Source organism: Ovis aries, chromosome 1, assembly GCF_016772045.2.
Source record: "Ovis aries strain OAR_USU_Benz2616 breed Rambouillet chromosome 1, ARS-UI_Ramb_v3.0, whole genome shotgun sequence".
NCBI classification, from domain to species: domain Eukaryota; kingdom Metazoa; phylum Chordata; class Mammalia; order Artiodactyla; family Bovidae; genus Ovis; species Ovis aries.
Window position 1 is genome coordinate 29,595,891 of NC_056054.1, and position 20,637 is coordinate 29,616,527.

At 40.9% G+C, this 20,637-nt stretch overlaps 1 pseudogene; it reads left to right on the forward strand.

The window, feature by feature from the left end:
- Window positions 1-4,366: 4,366 nt before the first annotated feature.
- On the forward strand, window positions 4,367-11,699 carry LOC121818597 (small ribosomal subunit protein uS8-like; annotated as a pseudogene).
- The last annotated feature ends 8,938 nt before the right edge of the window (window positions 11,700-20,637 follow it).

The following is a 20,637-nucleotide window of genomic DNA, read 5'->3' on the forward strand; positions in this document are numbered from 1 at the left end:
CAGTACTCTTGCTTGGAAAATCCCATGGACAGAGGAGCCTAGTAGGCTATAGTCCATGGGGTCGCAGAGTTGGACACGACTGAGTGACTTCACTTTCACTTTCACCATGTTAACGACACTGTTTCAATCTATGAACATAGACTGTTTTCATTTATTTAGATCATCTTTAATTTTTTTCAGCACTGTTTTCTACTTTTCAGAGTATAAGTCTTATACTCCTGTAGACAGATTTATACCTAAATGTTTTACTCTTTTTTGATGCTACTATAAATGGAGTTGTTTTATTAACTTCATTTTGGATTATTTGAATGCAATTATATGATTGAATTTTGTATGTTAGTCTTGTAAACTACAACCTTGCTTGCTGAACTTATTAATTATACAGTTTCCTAACATTTGTCTTGGGACTTTTTATATACAAGATCATGTTTTCTGTGAATAAAGACAGTTTAGTTTCTTTCTTTTCCAGAAGATGGATGCCTTTTGTTTATTTTTCTTGCCTAATTGCCCTGGCTAGAACCTCTAGTCAGTCGGTGTCGAATAGAGATAGCAGTAGCAGCCATCCTTGTCCTGTTCTTGATCTTAGGAGAAAAGCATGCAGTCTTTCACCATTAAGTATGATATTCACTGTGGCTTTTTCGTATATAGCTTTTATTTACGTTGAGATAGTTTCCTTCTATTCCTAGTTTGTTGATTGTTTTATCATAAAAGGGTATTAGATTTTGTCAAATACTTTTTCTTTGTATCTTGAGATAATTATGTGGTTTGTTTTTTATTCTGTTGATCTAGGGCATTGCCTTAATTGATTTTCAGACGTTACACCAATCTTACATTCTGGGATAAATCCCACTTAATCATGGTGGTACTACTTTATATATGTAACTGAATTTAGTTTGCTAATATTTTGTGTAAGAACACAGTGATGGTGGTTCAAACAGTAAAGAATCGGCCTGCAATGCAGGAGACCAGGGTTCAGTCCCTGAGTTGAGAAGATCCCCTGGAGGAGGGAATGGCCACCCACTTCAGTATTCTTGCCTGGAGAATCCCTTGGATAGAGGAGCCTGACAGTCTATAGTCCATGAAGTTGCAAAGAGTCAGACACAACTGAGCAACTAACACAATATTGGAGGAAAAGAGCAATTACTTTTAGAGGAACTCTTAGAGGAATCTAGATTCTGATTATTTCCTGAAAAAAAAAAATCGGTATGTAAAAATGGAGAAAGCTAAAAGAAGAAAGAGGAAGAGGTAATTTTTAAGTTCAAGGTTCCTCCCACCCTTTAGTAAAGAAAGCATATTTCCAAATGAGGTGTCATTGAAAAGTTAATATGATGTCTTTCCATCCAGAAGATGATGCAACTGACCTGATGGCAGTCCAGCTTAGCTTTTGGATAGTTTTCCAGCAGCAGCAATGGGTTTTCCTGAGCCCCCATGACTAATGGGCAGATGTATCCCCTGTGTGTGCACATTGATTCCACTGCCCTCTCTTTGGGAAGCTTTTCACCTGTAGGGGATGAGCTAGGAATCCAGCAGTCCACAGCATGAGGAAATGCATGCTATCGGACTGTGGTTTGAGTGGGAGATAGGGCCAAGGTTTTGACTGCCAAACTGCCTTCTCCTGAATTTGTTAGGCACTAAACAGCTATTAAATATTGCGAGTCTGGGAATAACGTGATGGAAGATGTACTTTAAGATTAAACTGGCATTAGTGTATTGAATGTAAGAGATCAAATAAACAGCTATGAGGTGAGAATGAAAAGAAGTACGTAGAAGATAGAGTCTTTAAGATTTGGCAATTGGATTTTATGGTCAAGAACAAGAAAAGACTCCGCGATTTTAAGAATGGATGATCTGAAGTCAGGATTCAACCAGAAGGGTAGGTGATAACTTAGGCTTTAGATGAATTGACAATTAATTAGGAAAGTTTGGTTGCAGACTTCACCAATCATATCACATGCATACAACTGGGAATAAAGCAGTTACAGCTGATAAGCATTTATAAGGCAAGGCGACTGCTGCGAAGTCGCTTCAGTCGTGTCTGACTCTGTGCGACCCCATAGACAGCAGCCCACCAGGCTCCTCCATCCCTGGGATTCTCCAGGCAACAATACTGGAGTGGGTTGCCATTTCCTTCTCCAATGCATGAAAATGATAGTGAAGTCGCTCAGTCGTGTCTGACTCCTAGCGACCCCATGGACTGCAGCCTACCAGGCTCCTCTGTCCATGGGATTTTCCAAGCAAGAGTACTGGAGTGGGTTGCCATTTCCTTCTCCGGGCAAGGAGACTAGAGCTATTTAATTTGGAAAGTGAAAAGATTTTACAAAAAGAGAAAGATGAAAGGAGTCATTTATTTCTCTGATGACCTCGTTCCTGGCCTTTAGCTCAGCATACCCACCTGCACATGACACTACATGGCAGCTCAAGAAAGCAAAGCCTGTTCAGGCAGAGGTGCCCCAAGCACACACTCCCATTTTTATTCTGCTGCTGCTGCTGCTGCTGCTGCTAAGTCACATCAGTCGTGTCCGACTCTGTGCACCCCCATAGATGGAAGCCCACCAGGCTCCTCTGTCCCTGGGATTCTCCAGGCAAGAACATTGGAGTGGGTTGCCATTTCCTTCTCCAATGCAGGAAAGTAAAAGTGAAAGTGAAGTCGCTCAGTCGTGTCCGACTCTTAGCGACCCCATGGACAGTAGCCTATGCGGCTCCTCCGTCCGTGGGATTTCCCAGGCAAGAGGACTGGAGTGGGTGCCATCGCCTTCTCCTACTGGTCCTCATTTCCATCTCCCTATTCTTGGTTAGCGGGTCCTGTACTCCAGCTTTCCATATTGTGGCTAATCTACCTGTGGCCTCTTGACCATAGTAATGTTTAGTACCCCTTCCTGCACGTTGGAGCCCTCTGTCCATGGGTTCAGATTTCAGTAATCTCACAATTTCCAGTACAAGACTTCCTCTGCTAGCTCAGCCCTTCAGAACCCTCCTGCTCAGGCTGACCCCAGAATTTCTATCAGGAGATAAGAATTGGGCAGTTTATCTCAATTATATTTTCTGAAAAACGTACAGTCATAATATAACAGCTTACAGCTCTCTGATTAAAATTTTGAATAAGGAATATGTTTGCCTTGAGAGTAGTGTTGAAACTCAGTTGTTCAAAAGAGAAACATGGACACCCCTCTCTGTAGGTGAAAACTCAGGATTTGAGGCTTTTAGTTCCTCTGAAACCAGGAGGACCTGGCTGTCAGGCTTTAGCGTCAGGATTTCAATTTACGATTTAGAAGTCTGTTTCGTTTCCCTAATGCTGACTCCCCAGTGTGGATTAATTTTCTAGGGTGTTGTGCTAATTATAGGCTACCGGAACTAATGGAATAAATCAAAATGGCAACAAGTGAGAAAGTAGCAGAGGCTCTGGGTCTGCTCAGATGCAGATCTGTTTATAACTTCACAATTGTATGGTTACTACTAATTAAGAAGTATTACAGTGACCCTCAATTTTCAAAGGCGTCCACCGTCATTTTCTAGTTAACCTTTCCCATCTATTACCACATCCATTTTATGTGGAGGGTGGAGCTGATAAATTACTTGCCTGAAGTAATGTCTGTGGTAAAGCAAAATTATACTTTTTTTTTTCTGAATATCTTCTTTTTATTTTATTTTTTTCCCTATTTGGACATGTTAATTTTTTAATATAAATTTATTTTAATTGGAGGTTAATTACTTTACAATAAACGTTATGAATAATGATAAAAATAATATATTTGTGGAGCATTTGCAGTTTTCAAAAGGTTTCCTTTCATTCTCTTGTCATTTCATTTAACACTTTCTAAGCACCCCTAAGAAGATTTCCTGTTGGTTAGTTTGAGGAGAGCACAAGAGAAGGGATTGACAGCTCGTTGACAGCTGTCTTGGTTAAATTTGAATAAGGAGGACAAAGTTGTTGCTCAGGATTCCAGAATTCTGAGTCATACAGTCTTCACTCTTTCTGTTAGGTTTTCTTGGCATTTGAGGATCCACAGGGCAAACATTCAGTTACATTAACCTTTTGGTTTTTGAGTCTCTAGTTTTGTTCCATCAAAATCTGAAAGGTAGATGAGTCTAGTGGCATGAGAGACCTTAATTTTAAAAAGATGAGATGATCCAGATATTGTTATGCCAGAATGCTGGAAGAAAAATCTCCAAAAAGTGGAGGTGATTCCAGTGGCTGCCGTGAGCTGTGATTGCAGTGCCCCAGCTCCCCTCCCATTCCCCACACACCAGCCTGGGCCTTTCCTGGCCTTCACAGGCCCAGTGTCCAAATACTGCACATTCAGTCTCCCAGAACCTTGTACAGTCCCGCAAGCAGAGAATTCGACAATTGGATGGGTTCCAAAAGGTCATGGAGTCTAACATCATCACCGTACCGATGAAGAAGCTGAGACTCAAAGAACTGGCGTGACTTTTGCAAGTCCCACAGCCAGTAGTCGTCAGAAGCGGCGTGAACACCTTGCAGACATTTGCTTGGCTAGAAAAGGAACCGATGATGATGGTCACAATCTCACTGAAGCTGTGTTGGCCACAGTGAACTGGCGCATCAGCCAGACAGAGAGCAGTTCCCAAGATGTCTTCACAGTTGCTCCTTGACACACGGTCCTATGGTCATGTTACTTGACCCAGCTGGAAATTCATAAGGCAAATTTGAAGACTCTGGGAAGTCTCGTGGGAGAGAATTTTGTTTCATCAAGCACTTCTCAAAGTATTTCATTATTTTTTTCTAACTCAAAACCTAGAAACAGCCTGTGTAATTGGTGCTCCTTTGAATACATTGAAAAATAAATAAATAGTACTTGTTGAGAAGGGCCTGTCCCAAGCAGGGTGAAAGGGCTTCCCAGGTGGCTCTGTAGTAGAGAATCTGTCTGCCAATATAGGAGACATGAGTTCAATCCCTGATCTGGGACGATCCCACATACCGCGGAGCAACTACGCCTGTGTGCCACAACTGCTGAGCCTGTTTGCTCTAGGGCCCACGCCCAACAATAAGAAAAGCCACTGCAATGAGAAGGCAGTGCACCACTGCAGTATACCGCTGAGTAGCCCCTGCTCGCCACAGTTAGAGGAAGCCCACACGCAGCAACGGAGACCCAGTGCAGCCAAAAATAAATAATAATTTTTAAAAAGTTACTGCTACTATATTTGGGTATAAATAATAGAATCATAACCAACTAATTTGACTTCATTTTAAAGGAAAAGAAAGATGGAGAGGGTAAAGAGATTTACCGAAGGACACACAGCTGGAGAAGATCTGGAACTGAACTAAAGAGAGCTCACCAGGTGCTCTAGTCCAGTGCTCTCTCCGCATTCCATGTCACCACATAATCACACCATGAAAAGGGGAGACAATGAATATAAATCACAGCATTCACTAATTATAACTCTCCTGCTACTTTATTATAACTTGTTTTAACCTTTTGTTTTCTCGACTAGACCGTGAACTCCATGACAGCAGAAGCTACATTTACTTATTAATTTCTGCTCCATCCCCAGGACCTAGCTCATTGGAGACACTCAGTAAATACCTCTCTCCTCCGAATGACTAATGAGTGACGGGACAGTAGGAATTCCATTCCTTGAGGTGGAATAATACGTCCCCTGCTCTTTCAGCAATTTCTGATGTGGTTTCTGTCACTCCACCCCCATTTTTCTCCCTTGGCACCTTCTGCGATTTCCCAGTGCTCCTGTCTCATCCCAGGGTTTCCTTCGTACATTATCAAGGCACAGGGACTTCTAACTCCTGGCTGATTGATGGGGCAGTAGGAATGCAGTGCTCACCTCCACTTCCCTTCTAACTCTCACTGAGAGAGTTCTAGATCCCCGGGGAAAGCTCCTCTGACCAGTCCACCCCACAGAAAGTACCACTTCCTCCTCTTCATTAATGGATGCCGAAAGGGAGATAGATCTTTTCTAAATTCCCTTGAAACCCAAGCCAGCTTTGATAAAAGGAGAAGTGTTCCCCACTGTTTATTAGTCAAACCAAATGTCCTTAGTTACTTGGCAGAAGGTAGTGTGGATGCTATGTCTCTCAGGCAGTTTGTATCTAATTAATCCAAAGGAGATGTTTGATGTACTTTTCATTTACTGAAGAAGAATACGTGTTCAAACCTTTGGAAATTCACACTGAAGTTAATTTTTCAAGGTCCATGTAACCACAGCTTTGTCAAATCTTCCTTTAAAACACACTTCCTTTAAAGTATGACTAACCCTGATAAATTACACATATTTATAAATGTCATCTCTCATAGTGTTGTTGTGAAACTTAAAGAGAATGAAGTATGAAAGGCCAGCCAGCACCATGCTTGGCCTATCAGTTGCCTTTCCTCTCATTCTATTTCCAGCTCTTAGAGTGGTGGAAGGCAAAACTGATGAAATTCCTGTCTATATGGGCTAGGAATAGTTTTGGCTGTAAATAACAGAAAACTCATCATAGAATTTGCTTTTCCCCTCATGTAACACTAAGTCTGAAGGAGTCTGCTGGTTTGGTTTTTGTCTGGAAGACCAATAAATCCACAGCCAAACCCACTCCAGTGTTTTTGCCTGGGAAGTCCCATGGATAGAGGAGCCTGGTGGACCTCAGTCCATGGGGTCACAAAGGGTCAGACACGACTGAGCAACTTTCACTTCACTTTAATATACACATAATGTCTTTAAAATCATACCAATTGAGCAAAGTAAGTTTCATAAAGGTGCTTCAGAGCTTATTTAAACCAAATTAGACCTTTTCTATCACAAACAGTTGGACATGACTAGCAGCTGAACAACAACAATCTTCAAAAATTCACAAGTCAATTTTGTTATTGTATTAGTCCAATGTTAAACATTTTAAATGCTTGTTCATAAGACTTGTTTTTGACAAGTTTATCTTTAGTGTATTGTTTTGTTTTCCAAATAAATACACTGAATAAAATAAAAAATCCACAGCTAGTAGCTTTTCAATTCTCTTGGCCTTTGCCTCACCCATATTGCCTCATGGTTCCAAAATGGCTACTGCAGCTCCAGACATCATATTCATATCTGAGACAGAAAGGAAGAGTAAAAGATCTATCTAGTCTTTTCATTAGGAAAGCAAAAAGGTTTTTCAGACCACTCTCAACTGCCCAGCAGGTTCATGTTCCATCGGCAACTCAGCCTCACTGTAAGTTGAGAAAATGAGTGCTTAGCTTTTTTAGCCTTTCTAGTGGAGGCAGACGAGGGAGAAGAGGTCAGAAATGGGTTGGTCCACTGACTTGAAATATCGTCTGACTGAGACTTTTAGTTTGACCCTCAATTGTTTCGCAGAGCTGAGGGAGAAAGTTGAGAGTTGCTTCGTAAGATCAACTTCACTTTCCCCTCTTGTCTAATGAAAGACCCAATTTAGCATAGCTGGGTTCCATCTGGAACATATATGGGTCAATTAAGCTGCACAGTAGATGGGGTCCTGGAGCTGGAGCTTACCATCTCATGAAAGCAAATTATTAAATTTTTAGGAACAGTGTGAGTCAGCTGAGAAACATAGTCATGATTAACATAGAATTATATTAACTTAAATACATTATCTTGAAAAAGGTCATATAAGCTCCAGAAAGCTCACCACTTCCTAACATTTTAATACATTTCACTGCTAACTATGATCTTGAGATTATTTATGTCTGCAGTATCCGTGGAATTCTAAAAATGTGGTACTGTTCATTTCTTCCCATCCCTGTGTTTAGTGACAACTTGGTAGCTATAAATTGGCCATGGTGGGAGTATTTACACCACAGAAATCAGCAAATGCTACAAATCTGGTTTTTTTTTTCTTTTGAGGTAGTCAGTTAGACATTTAGCAGCACTCCATTGTGCACAGTCCTAGAAAATAATAATTTGAAGAGAGGATAGGTGTGCATGGACATTTGAGGTAAGTAGGTAGGCATTTTAAAACAGTTTTCAGAGCCCTGCCAGAGATAAAACACACGAAGAGATGGTTCCCTGTGTTTTAAACCAACACAATAAGAAGGCATTCTGTAGGTTGCTTACTTTTTTTGCAGGGATGCAAAGAGAAGTAGAATTTCTTCAGCTCCTGGTACTTGATTCATCCTCAGATCATCCTGTTCTCCTTCATTGCTACTTCGTCATTATAAACACCCACTGCATACCTACCATGGCCAAGGGACATTAAATATGATCTCTATTCTCAAAGAAATTATTAAAATGGAATATACACAGAAAAAAATAAAAGTAGTCTATTCTTTTGTTCTAAATATTCAATATTTTTTCTTCATAGCACTTATCTTGATTTGTATCACTCTTTCTGAGTGTGTAATATATCTCTATATAAATCTTTATCTATTTAATGCCGTGTCCTTCCCTAGACTGTAAGTTCCATTAGGAAAGGCAGCTGGGTTTCTTTTGTTCACAGTTGTGTCCTGGTATCTACACAGTGCCTTCAAGATAGTAGACACTGAATTAATGTTTGTTGAGTGCATAAATGAATGAATGGAATGAAGTGAAACGAGGAGCATAGAGAGTTGAACTGTCGGAGGTGACAGGAAGGAATGCTTGCCAATGACTGGAATGGGTGGGAAAGCTTTATGGAGGTTCTAGGACTTCCGGAGGATATTGAAGGAAGGATAAGACATAAATAAGGTACATGGCACATTCAACAAAGACTTACATGGCTAGAGTGAAGAGTTTAATTCCCTTTTGTTAGAGTTGGAGCAAACTCACTGGAGCTGGTAGGTTGGGATCACCAGGGTTATATTCAGTTGAACTTGAACTATGGTGTGAAAGTGAAAGTGCAGTCGCTCAGTTGTGTCTGACTCTTTGAGACCCTGTGGACTGTAGCCCACCAGGCTCCTCCGTCCATGGGATTCTCCAGGCAAGAATAGTGGAGTGGGTTGCCATTTCCTTCTCCAGGGGATCTTCCCAACCCAGGGATCAAACCCAGGTCTCCCGCATTGCAGGCAGATGCTTTAACCTCTGAGCCACCAGGGCAGCCCACACTATGGTGTTAATTGGACCCAAAAGAGGAAAATTTAATTTAAAAAGCAAATGACTGTTAGGGCTGAGGAGGGAGCTCAAGGTTGAGAGAAGAGAAAAATATCTAATTAATTTCCCAGCTGCCAGTCTTGCTCTTCTACCTATTCTCCACAAAGAAATCAGAGCAATCTTTTAAAAATGTTTATCAACCACTATCACTCATGGATTTAGATGAAAAAATATTCATGAATTCAGGTGAAAAAATATTCAGCAAAATATTAATGATTGGATGTGCTACTGCTGCTGCTAAGTTGCTTCAGTCGTGTCCGACTCTGTGCAACCCCATAGACAGCAGCCCACCAGGCTCCCCTGTCCCTGGGATTCTCCAGGCAAGAACACTGGAGTGGGTTGCCATTTCCTTCTCCAGTGCATGAAAGTGAAAAGTGAAAGTGAAGTCGCTCAGTCATGTCCGACTCTTTGCGACCCCATAGACTGCAGCCTACCAGGCTCCTCCATCCATGGGATTTTCCATGGAGTAGGGTGCCATCGCCTTCTCCGAACTATTGGATCTAGCTATGTACAAAAAAATGTATATACTATAACCAAGTGGGGTTTATTCCAGGAATGCAAGGCTAGTTCAGTATTTTAAAAATTAATCAGTGTAATACACCATATTAACAGCCTAAAGAAAATTCAGGGTCATATCAATTGATGACGGAAAAAGTATTTCACAGAATTCAATATACAATCATGAAAACTCTCCAATAAATAGAAATAGAGGGTGAACTTTTCAGCTTGAGAAGGATAATCTACAATTCTACAGGTGTCGTTATATTTAATGATGAAAAACTAAATGCATAACCCCCAAGATTAGGAAAAAGGCAAATATGCCCACTATCACCATTCTTCTTCAACATAGTACAAGAAGTTTTAGCTAGCACAATGAAGCAAGAAAAAGAAAAGAGAAAAAAAAAAGATATACATATTTGAAAGGAAGAAATAAAGCTGTCTTGATCTGCAGACAACAGGGTTGTCTATATAGACAGCCACAAGGAATCTACAAAAAAATTTCCCCAAACAAAACAAAACAAAATCCTCTTTCCATGCTATCATACTGGTTTGCATCAATGTCCTGGATGATGCTGTCAAGAGTATCAACAATGCTGAAAAGAGAGGCAAATGACAAGTTCTTATTAGGCTGTACTCCAAAGTCATCGTCTATTTCTGACTGTGATGATAAAGTAAGGTTACAATGGCAAATTTGAAATAATCTATAATCACAGGGCTGAGAAAATTGCTGTAAACCTCACAGGCAGGCTAAATAAATGTGGAGTGATCAGCCCAAGATTTGATGTGCCACTCAAAAACCTAGAAAAATGGCAGAATAACCTGCTCCTGTCTCATCAGTTTGGTTTCAATATACTGATAACCTCACTTGGTATCAGGGACCATGAAGAAGCAAGATGGAAAACACACAAGAGGGAAACTCTTTTAATTCTTTTGCTAAGGATGTAATACATACATGTAAATAAAATGCCCCAGAGGAAAAAATAAAAATCCTAGAATAAATAAATTTAATAAGGTAGCAGTTTATAAGATGAAAACACCAGGAAAATCTATATACAGATAAAAGTATATGGAAACTGAAGTTCAAAGCACAATACCAGTTACAAAAGCTCCACAGAAAAGGAAATATTTAGATATAAATCTGACAAAACATGTACAGGATCTGTATGCTATAAATTGTAAAATGCAGATGAAAGAAGATCTAAACAAATGAGAGATATACCATTTCGTTTATTGTTCATCTAGTGGTCATTTATTGAAACTCAACATAGTAAACATTTCAATTCAACTCGAACTGATCTATAAGCTTAATGAAATTTCTATCAAAGTCCTAGCAATCATTTTTTATATTAAAAACATATATATCAAACCAAAGGGCCTAGAATAGCTAAAACAAGTTTGAAAAGGAAGAATAATGTTGGAAGACTCACTCTATTTGATGTTATGTTTACTACATAGCTAAAGTACTCAAGACAGAAGGATATACAGATCAAAGGCATAAAATAGAGAAACCAGAAATAAACCCATACAAAAATGTCCAAGTAATTTTTGAGAAAGTAGTAAAAAGCAATTCAATGGAAGAAGGATAGCCTTTTAAACAAATGGTTTTAAGGCCATTGGACACCCTTAAGCAAAAAGAAGGTAAATTAAAAAATAAAAGACCTTTGACCTAATCCTCACAGAATTAACTCAAAATAGGTCCAAGATTTAAATGTAAGCATAAAACCATGAAACTTTTAGATAAAACATACAAAATCTTTAGAACTTAAGATGAAGTAAACATTTCTTAGACTTCACACCAAAAGCCCAACAACCCCCTCCCAAACAAAACAAACCCTAAAGGAGAATATGATAAATTTGATTGCATCAAAATTAAATACTTTTACTCTATGAAGACTGTTAAGAAGATGTAAAGATAAGCTACAGATGGTAGAAAATATTAAGCAAACAGTCCAATTAGAAAATGGGCAGAGGACATGTAGAGACATTTCACTGAAATAAAAATGACGAATAAGCACATGAGATGTTCAGTATCATTAGCTCTTAGGGAAATGTAAGTTACAACCACAAATAAGATATCACTATATACCTAGCACACTGGCAAAAATAAAAAATAGTGATAATGCCAAATGCTGGTGAGGATACAGAAAAACTGGACTACTAATCATAGATTGCTGGTGGGACTGTAAAATGGTATAGTCACTACAGAAAGCAGCAGTTCCTTTTAACACGAAAAGATCACTTACAGTACTATGCAGCAGTTGAATTCCTGGGCATTTATTCCAGAGAAATGAAAACTTAGATTCATGTAAAAACCTGCACACAAATTTTCATATTACTCATGATACCTAAACAATGGAAACAACCCGGATGTGCTTCAATTCATGATAAAAGGGCATTTTTTCCAGAGAAATGAAACTTAGATTCATGTAAAAACCTGCACCCAAACGTTCATATTATTCATAATACCTAAACACTGGAAACAACCCAGATTTCCTTCACTGGATGATAAAGTGTGGTACATACATACCATGGAATATTATTCTGCAATAAAAAGAAACAAAGTATTGACATAAATAGCCAGTTGGATGGATCTCAAGGGAATTGCGCTGAGTGAAAAGAGGCCATTTCAAACGGTTATATGCTGTATGCTTCCACTGATTTAGTCTTCTTGAAATGTTGTAAATATAGTGTTGGCAAACAAATTAGTGACTGCCAGGGATTAGGGCTTTGGGGGAAAGGGTAGGAGTGACTACAAAGGGGTCACATGATTGGATAATTCTGCATCTTCACTGTGGTGATGGTAAGGCAAAGCTGTTACCGCTGCTGCTAAGTCACATCAGTCGTGTCCGACTCTGTGCGACCCCTTAGACGGCAGCCCACCAGCCTCCCCCGTCCCCGAGATTTTCCAGGCAAGAACACTGGAGTGGGAAGGCAAAGCTACTCATGTTATAAAATTGCCTAGAACTATTCCCTGGTAGCTCAGATGGTAAAGCATCTGCCTGCAATGCCAAAGACCTGGGTTCGATCCCTGGGTTGGGAAGATCCCCTGGAGAAGGAAATGGCAACCCACTCCAGGACTCTTGCCTGGAGAATCCCATGGACGGAGGAGCCTGGTAGGCTACAGTCATGGTGTCGCTAAGAGTCAGACACGACTGAGCGACTTCACTTCACTTCACTTCATAGACACACATGGCTTCCCTAGTGGCTCAATGGTAAAGAATCCACCTGCCAATGTAGGAGATGCAAGAGACGAGGGTTCAATCAGGAAGATCCCCTGGAGAAGAAATTACTGGCAACCCACTCCAGTATTCTTGCCTGGGAAATCCCATGGACAGAGGAGTCTGGCAGGTTACAGTCCATGGGGTCCCAAAAGACTTATGACATGACTTAGCGACTATAAACAACAATAGAGACACACATGAGTATAACTATATAATGGTTGAAATCTGGAAAAGCTGTCTGGATTGCAGCAATGTCAGTTTCATGGTGGTGTTATAAATATACTATATCAATGTATGTACTTTTTGTATTATATATAAATATATAGTTATAGAAGATACTAACAGAGGGTAGGTAAGAAGGAATGAAAATTCAGGAGGCCTGTCTGTACAGTTTTATGCAGTTCCTATGAGTCTATAATTATCTCATAATAAAAAGTTAAAATTATGTAAATCAGATCATATCAGATCTCTTACTGAAAATTAGTAGGAGGCTTACTAATCACAATGAAAAGAAAATTCGAATTCCTTCTCTTATGTCATCTGCTTCTTGCCTATCTTCTGACCTCATCTCACTCTCCATCTTATTAATAAAGCTGATGCCATGCAAATCTTCCTTTGCATACTCCATGCTCTTTCACACCCCAGAGATGTTTCAACTGCTATTTGCTTCCTGAAAACCTCACATATCTCATTTACGTGTCTTGTCATCATTCAGCCTCACTTCAGTGTTACCTCCTGAGAGAGCCTCCTCTTTACTGAAAGTCTAAGACATCCACTCTTTTACTCTGTGACATTACACAGTTCATTTCTTGCTAGCACCTGCCATTATTGGAATTTACCTTTGATCTTTGTTTATCAACTGTCTTCCTCCTTTGGAACGTAAACTCTATTAGAACTGGAGCCATGCTATCCTGTCTCTAGCTGTTTAGACAGTACCTGTTCCTCAACTCCAAGGGACTTCCCCCTACACACACACACACACACACACACACACACACACACACACACACACACACAGCAGCATTCCTCTAGCCCTTCAGGTTCTGAACAGTTTCAAGAAATATAATAAAAGGGTAAAGACAGACATTAAAATAGCACCTGTATTACCAGTGAGGGCTAATTTGGAAGGGTAGCCTCGGCAAAGCTGACTGGTTATGGAATTAGGCGGCCTTACCCATTGGGTCCCAGCCAGCTCTGGGCTGGATTAAGCCCTCCTTCTCCAGTATGTGGAACATAAATGCATGCTAAATATTTTGTGAATGAGAGAGGGAAGAAATAAAGACTGTGACAAGTTCCCAAGTCCTCCCTTGTATTGGGTTTGGGAATGTTAGGCAGGAAGTTAGCCAAGAACAATGGGAGGCAGTTCCTTCAGTTAAATATCCAATGGCTACCTAATCCCACTGAGCGATTTACCAGTGCTGCCCCCAAATACACCCCCATCAATCAGTTAGGTATTTTATCTGGAGCAGTCTGGCTATAGTTTTAAAAGATTTAAAGATGTGATTGTCAGTAGAATCAGAGGAAAGGAAGATATGTTTAGTTGGAATACACAATATTCAAAATGATGAGGGATAGGGACCTCCCTGGTTAAGACGCCACGCTTCCATTACAGAGGGTGTGGATTGAACCCCTGGTTGGAAAACTAAGACCTCACATGCCACGCAGCAAGGCCAAAAAAACAAACAAAAAAGGGAGTAAGAACTAAATTAAAAATTATTTTAAAAAGTCAAAACTAAGACAAACAAAAAAATAGGAGGGATAAACAATACAGCAACCTTGAAACAGAAAACCTTTGAGAAAGATGAAGGGATGTCTCTGTTCTGAACCAGCACCATCACCAAATGACCACAATGACCCAATATTGCTGGATACACATCCAACTTTCTCCTGACAGTTTCCCCATTATTTCTTCAGATACATATGAGGAAAAATAAAATTTAAAGTACATCTATTTCTATTTTTCCAGTTTGGCATATGCCCACTAGGCAAGGTGAAGCCCATGAGTATGCTCTGCTCTGTCAAATGCTTCTGTGTATGTGTTTATTTATTTTTAAATTTATTATTGTTTTTTTGCTCCATTGGTTCTTCAAGGTAGCACCCAGCCCATGTGTGGACTTCTCTAGTTGTGGCGCATGGGCTTAGCCGCCCTGAAGCATGTGTGATCTCAGTTCCCCAACCAGGGATCAAACCCGCGTCCCCTGCATTGGAAGACAGATTCTTAGACACTGGACCGTCAGGAAAGTGTATGTGTGTGTGTGTGTGTGTGTGTGTGTGTGTGTTTATACACTAGGAAAATAGAGGAGTGAGAGGTGTTGTGTGTAAAAACCAGACATACTGTGTTTTGGCATCATTTTAGGATTTTAAAGAGTTTTAATTGTTTGCTAACAGCTTGGGGTACTAGTTTTCTCCTTGCTTTCCTGTGGAAGAAGAGATCCAGAGCCCTAGAGTAGCATGAAAGAAGGGAAAGAAACGAAAGTGAAAGTGTTAGTCGCTCAGTGGTGTCCAACTCTTTGAGACCCCGTGGACTGTAGCCTGCCAGATTCCTCTGTCCTTGGAATTCTCCAGACAAGTATACTGGAGTGGGTAGCCATTCCCTTCTCCAGGGGATCTTCCTGACCCAGGGAACGAAACTAGGTCTCCTGCATTGCAGGTGAAGATGAGGGAAAACACAGATTTTTATTTTCTTCAGAATTTTACTTAATACCTATTTATAGAAACCAATCCTTTGAAAATGAACAGACTACTGTATGTTAATGAATATTGCTCAGTACTGCAGGGAAAGAAATCTAAATCAATTGACATTTGAAAATGTCTTTTAGTCAGAACTTTACCCACTTTAGTGAAAAACACAAGTGACACCCTGTAAGTCACAATAAAGAGTTTTTGAGACAGATTTGGGAAATCTATTTCCATAAATTAGGAAGATGGACTGCTTGCTTGACAGGAACTTAGACTTTTCTCCTGTTGGTTATGACTTGACTCACCTCTCCATCTGATGCTTCAGTTGTTTACCCCTTGATAACTTGTCCCCCAGGTATATCATTCAGGGCCCTGGAAGGAACCAGAAGTATACTCAGGTGGAATTCAGGGGAGAATTGGACAAAGGGACTGTTTACGGTGGTAAGGGCAGGTTAAGGCTTCTGGGGTCTAGCAGCAGGGTGTAGGTCTCTGCCACTCCTCAGGTCCCACAGAGCTGGCATTGTGAGGGAGCTCTCCAGAGGGAGCTGGGGCTGTGGAGGGAGGCCACCCTTCCAGAACCGTGTGCAGATCACAGAGGGATGGGGAAATATACTGACCCCACATTCCCTAGCTCTCCACCTCCCTCTAGTACCTCCTATTAGTACCTCCACAAGCCCACCTGGAACCAGATGGCAAGGGAGTCTGAGAACTGTGTCCGTGGCAGCTAGGTCCTTGAAACACAGAGCAGGCACAGGAGGAAGGCAAAAAGAGAGAAGCATACCAATTACAATCAGTGCTTGAGTTTCAGATGAAAGAAAAAGCTGATGCAGCAGATTCTGTCTGGATCAGAACATTCAGCAGAGAAGGTGAGATAAACTTTATAGTTGTTTTTGCTCATAAAAAGCAGTGAAGTTGTCCAGCCTGGGATTATTCAAGGAATGAAAAGAGAGAAGAGAGCACCTTCTAGACTGGTCTACAGAGACAGTAGGAAACTACCCCATGTTTTGGGGTGATATCTGCCAGTTTATGCCAAAGTGTTGCTGCATTTTACAGGGAATTCAAGCAAAGTTTGATCTAAGAGGCCTGGGTTCTCTGAGAAATTGTCTTGTCTGAAGAAGTGTGGACTTAGCTCAGGTCTTCAATCCCTGAGGACAAGCCTAGTGGCATCGTCTTCCTGGGCTGCTTCTAGCACAGCCTGACACACTCAGATCCCTGTCCCTGTGTGTTGGTCAGAAGTCATCCTGTTTAAATACAGGGCTCATCTTGCCACCAGGGCTAGCTACAAGGATGAAGTTAGAGTTCCTACAAGTGGCTGAGATTTGATGGGACATGAAAAGTCCCTTCTGAACTCCAGTGTTCTCCTTTAGAGGTCCTATAACTATCTTGTTTTCGTTGCTGTTTACTTTTTCATTCATTCAGTAAGTATTTATTGAGTGGAGTGGGTCAGGTAGAGCTAATTCCTCTTTCAATTATATACTATATATACTATAGTATATCCTACAATGCCAGAGCCTATTCTCCAGGACACCAGACCACCTGACCTGCCTCTTGAGAAATCCGTATGCAGGTCAGGAAGCAACAGTTAGAACTGGACATGGAACAACAGACTGGTTCCAAGTAGGAAAAGGAGTACGTCAAAGCTGTATATTGTCACCCTGCTTATTTAACTTATACGCAGAGTACATCATGAGAAACTTTGGGCTGGATGAAGCACAAGATGGAATCAAGATTGCCAGGAGAGATATCAATCACCTCAGATATGCAGATGACACCACCCTTATGGCAGAAAGTGAAGAAGAACTAAAGAGCCTCTTGATGAAAGTGAAAGAGGAGAGCTAAAAAGTTGGCTTAAAGCTCACCATTCAGAAGACGAAGATCATGGCATCCGGTCCCATCACTTCATGGGAAATAGATGGGAAACAGTGTCAGACTTATTTTTGGGGGCTTCAAAATCACTGCAGATGGTGACTGCAGCCATGAAATTAAAAGATGCTTACTCCTTGGAAGGAAAGTTATGACCAACCTAGACAGCATATTAAAAAGCAGAGACATTACTTTGCCAACAAAGGTCCATCTAGTGAAGGCTATGGTTTTTCCAGTAGTCATGTATGGATGTGAGAGTTGGACTATAAAGAAAGCTGAGCACTGAAGAATTGACGCTTTTGACCTGTGGTGTTGGAGAAGACTCTTGAGAGTCCCTTGGACTGCAAGGAATCCAACCAGTCCATCCTAAAGGAGATCAGTCCTGGGAGTTCATTGGAAGGTCTGATGTTGAGGCTGAAACTCCAATACTTTGGCCACCTGATGCGAAGAGCTGACTCATTGGAAAAGACCCTGATGCTGGGAAAGATTGAGGGCAGGAGAAGGGGACGACAGAGGATGAAATGGTTGGATGATATCATCGACTCGGTGGTCGTGGGTTTGGGTAGACTCCAGGAGTTGGTGATGGACAGGGAGGCCTGATGTGCTATGGTTCATGGGGTCGCAAAGAGCTGGACACAGCTGAGTGACTGAACTGAAGTGATAAAGGTAGGCCAGGGGTATAAAGATTAGTAAAATACAAAACATATAATGTACAACATACAAATTCAGGAACATACAATGAGTGGGAGACACAAGTGGTAAATCACATTGCAACACTGGGAGTACTGCAAAAGACACTAATCAAGTGTTGGAGACACAGGACAGAACAGTGAACTCTGCCTTGGGCAGTGTAATAACCTAGAAAGTCCCACATCATCTATTACTTGGGTTAAGTCATCAAATATCCACCCCAAAATATCAATATTTCCTGAGAGATGGGTGATGTTAACTTTACCCATCAACAATGTTTAGGTCCATAATGATCAACCTCTTTCTTCTGATGTATGCTTCTCCACAGCATTTAAGGATGCTCAAGCCTTGGACATCTTAAAGAATTCCCCCTAGAGTTTATTTCCCCCACTGCTCCATGTCTCCCCTTTCTCTGTGTAGTGAGACTTCACACTTTTTTTCTCGCCGTCATTATTTTCTTACCTCCCAGTCACTCATCTCTCAACTCACTTCATCCTGGCTTCCACTCATGCCACCATCAAAATGATCCTCCCTAAGATTAACAGTGGCCTCCGCATCGCTTGAGCCAATTGGCAGCTTTTCAATCCTCAGCTTACCTGACCTCTCAGTAGCATTTGATGCCATGGACAAAAACCAACTCTACTTGCTAACTTGGTGTTTGTGACGCATTCTCCTGGTTTTTCTCCTTTTTTAAAAAATAAACTTTATTTTTTAAGAGCAGTTTTAGGTTACAGCAGTACTGAGCACAAGAGAGTTCTCATATATTTGCTGCTGCATATGCATAGCCTCCTCCAGTATCAACATCTTGCACTGAAGTGGTACCCTTGGTTATAATTGGTGAACTTACACTGACACACCATTATCACTCAAAGTCCAAGTTTACATTAAGGCTCATTCTTGGTGTTGTACATTCTATGAATTTGGACAAATGTATAATGACATGTATCCACCATTATCATACACAGTAGTGCCCTAAAAACTGTCCGTACTCTGCCTTTTCATCTCTCTGGGACCTGATTTCTTGGGGAGTTTAGGGCTTCTAAATCAGAACCAGAATGATAAAATATCTGACTCCAAAGCTCAAAGCCCCTAGTATCCATGTGCTGTTGTTTTGTCAACAAATACTATCCTGGTCAGTAGCCCGGCCAAGGAATTTCAGGTATACTTGTTTGAATATGTGCTTTCGAAATCTTCGGGGTTTTTCTCTTTCTTTGGCTACATCAGCCTCTTCTCTGTGATTTTTAAATGGTGTAATTTTTTAAAATTGGAGTGTAATTGTTTCACAGTGTTGTGCTGGTTTCTGCTGTACAATGAAATGAATAGCTGTATGTATGCATATATCCCCTCCCTCTTGAGCCTCCCTCTGCCCTACCCCTCTAGGTCATCATGGAACACTGAGCTGAGCTCCCCGTGCTATGCAGCAGCTTCCCCTAGCTAGTGCTTGACACACGGTACTGTATATATGTCTACTACATGTAAGTATTTCATATATGCTAGTGTATATGTGTCTCTCAATTTGTCTTACCCTCACTTCCTTTGCTGTGTCCACGATTCTGTTCTGGAAGTCTCTGTCTCTACTCCTGCCATGCAAATAGGTCCATTGGCACTGTTTTTCTAGGTTCCACATGTACGCAATATATATTTTCCTTTTTCTGACTTACTTCACTCTGTATGACAGACTCCAGGTCCATCTACATCACTACAAATGACCCAAATTCATACCTTTTGATCGCTGAGTAATATTTCATCGTATATGTACCACAGCTTCTTTATCCACTGATCTGTCCATGGACATGTAGGTTGCTTCCATGTCCTGGCTGTTGCAAATAGTTTTGCATAAATGGTGTAACTCTTAAAGTCTTTTCCTAACTCTCTTTCTCTTGTTCCTCTATACTCTCTCCCCAAGTGAACTCATCTGCATGCATGCTTCAATGATCATCTATGTAATAATAATATTCAAATGCATACTTTAGCTCAATCCTTTCTCCCGAGCCTCAGATCCATATATGTTGACATTTCTGTTGTAATGCCTCAAAGGTATTACAACTTCAGTTTATTTAATACCAAACTCATGGTGTCCTGTGTCAAAACTGACCTTTTTTTTTAAAAAATACAGTATGTATTCTGGCAAATAACTCCACTATCTATCCAGAAATGTAGCATCATTCTCAATATCTTCTCTGCAGTCTCCCCAAACACCAAGTCCTATGGATTTTCACTCATATCTCTGTCCAGTCTGATCACCTCTCTCCTTCTCCAGTGCAGTCGTCACTTCCCCCTTGAGCCATGGTGATGGACTGCTAATTTGTCTGCATATGTTCACTGTCATCTCTTCTCCAGTTCATTCTCCGCAGGGCAGCCACAGCTATCTTTGCACACTAGAGCATGACCCATGTCTCTCCTTTGCTTCAGATCTTTCAGTGGCTGCTTGTTGCCTTGAGCAAAATCCTTAACAAGGCCCTAAATGACCCAGCTCCATCCTCCCACATCTCAGCCCAGCTCTTTTCACTCGATCCCTTGCTCTGACACACTGACTTTCTTTTGTGGTTTCTACTTCTGTGCTTCTGTTTCAGGACCTGTGGAATGCTAATCCTTCCTAGAATTCTCCCTCCCCTTTTGTCACCAAATGACCTTAATCGATTTTAGATCTCATTTC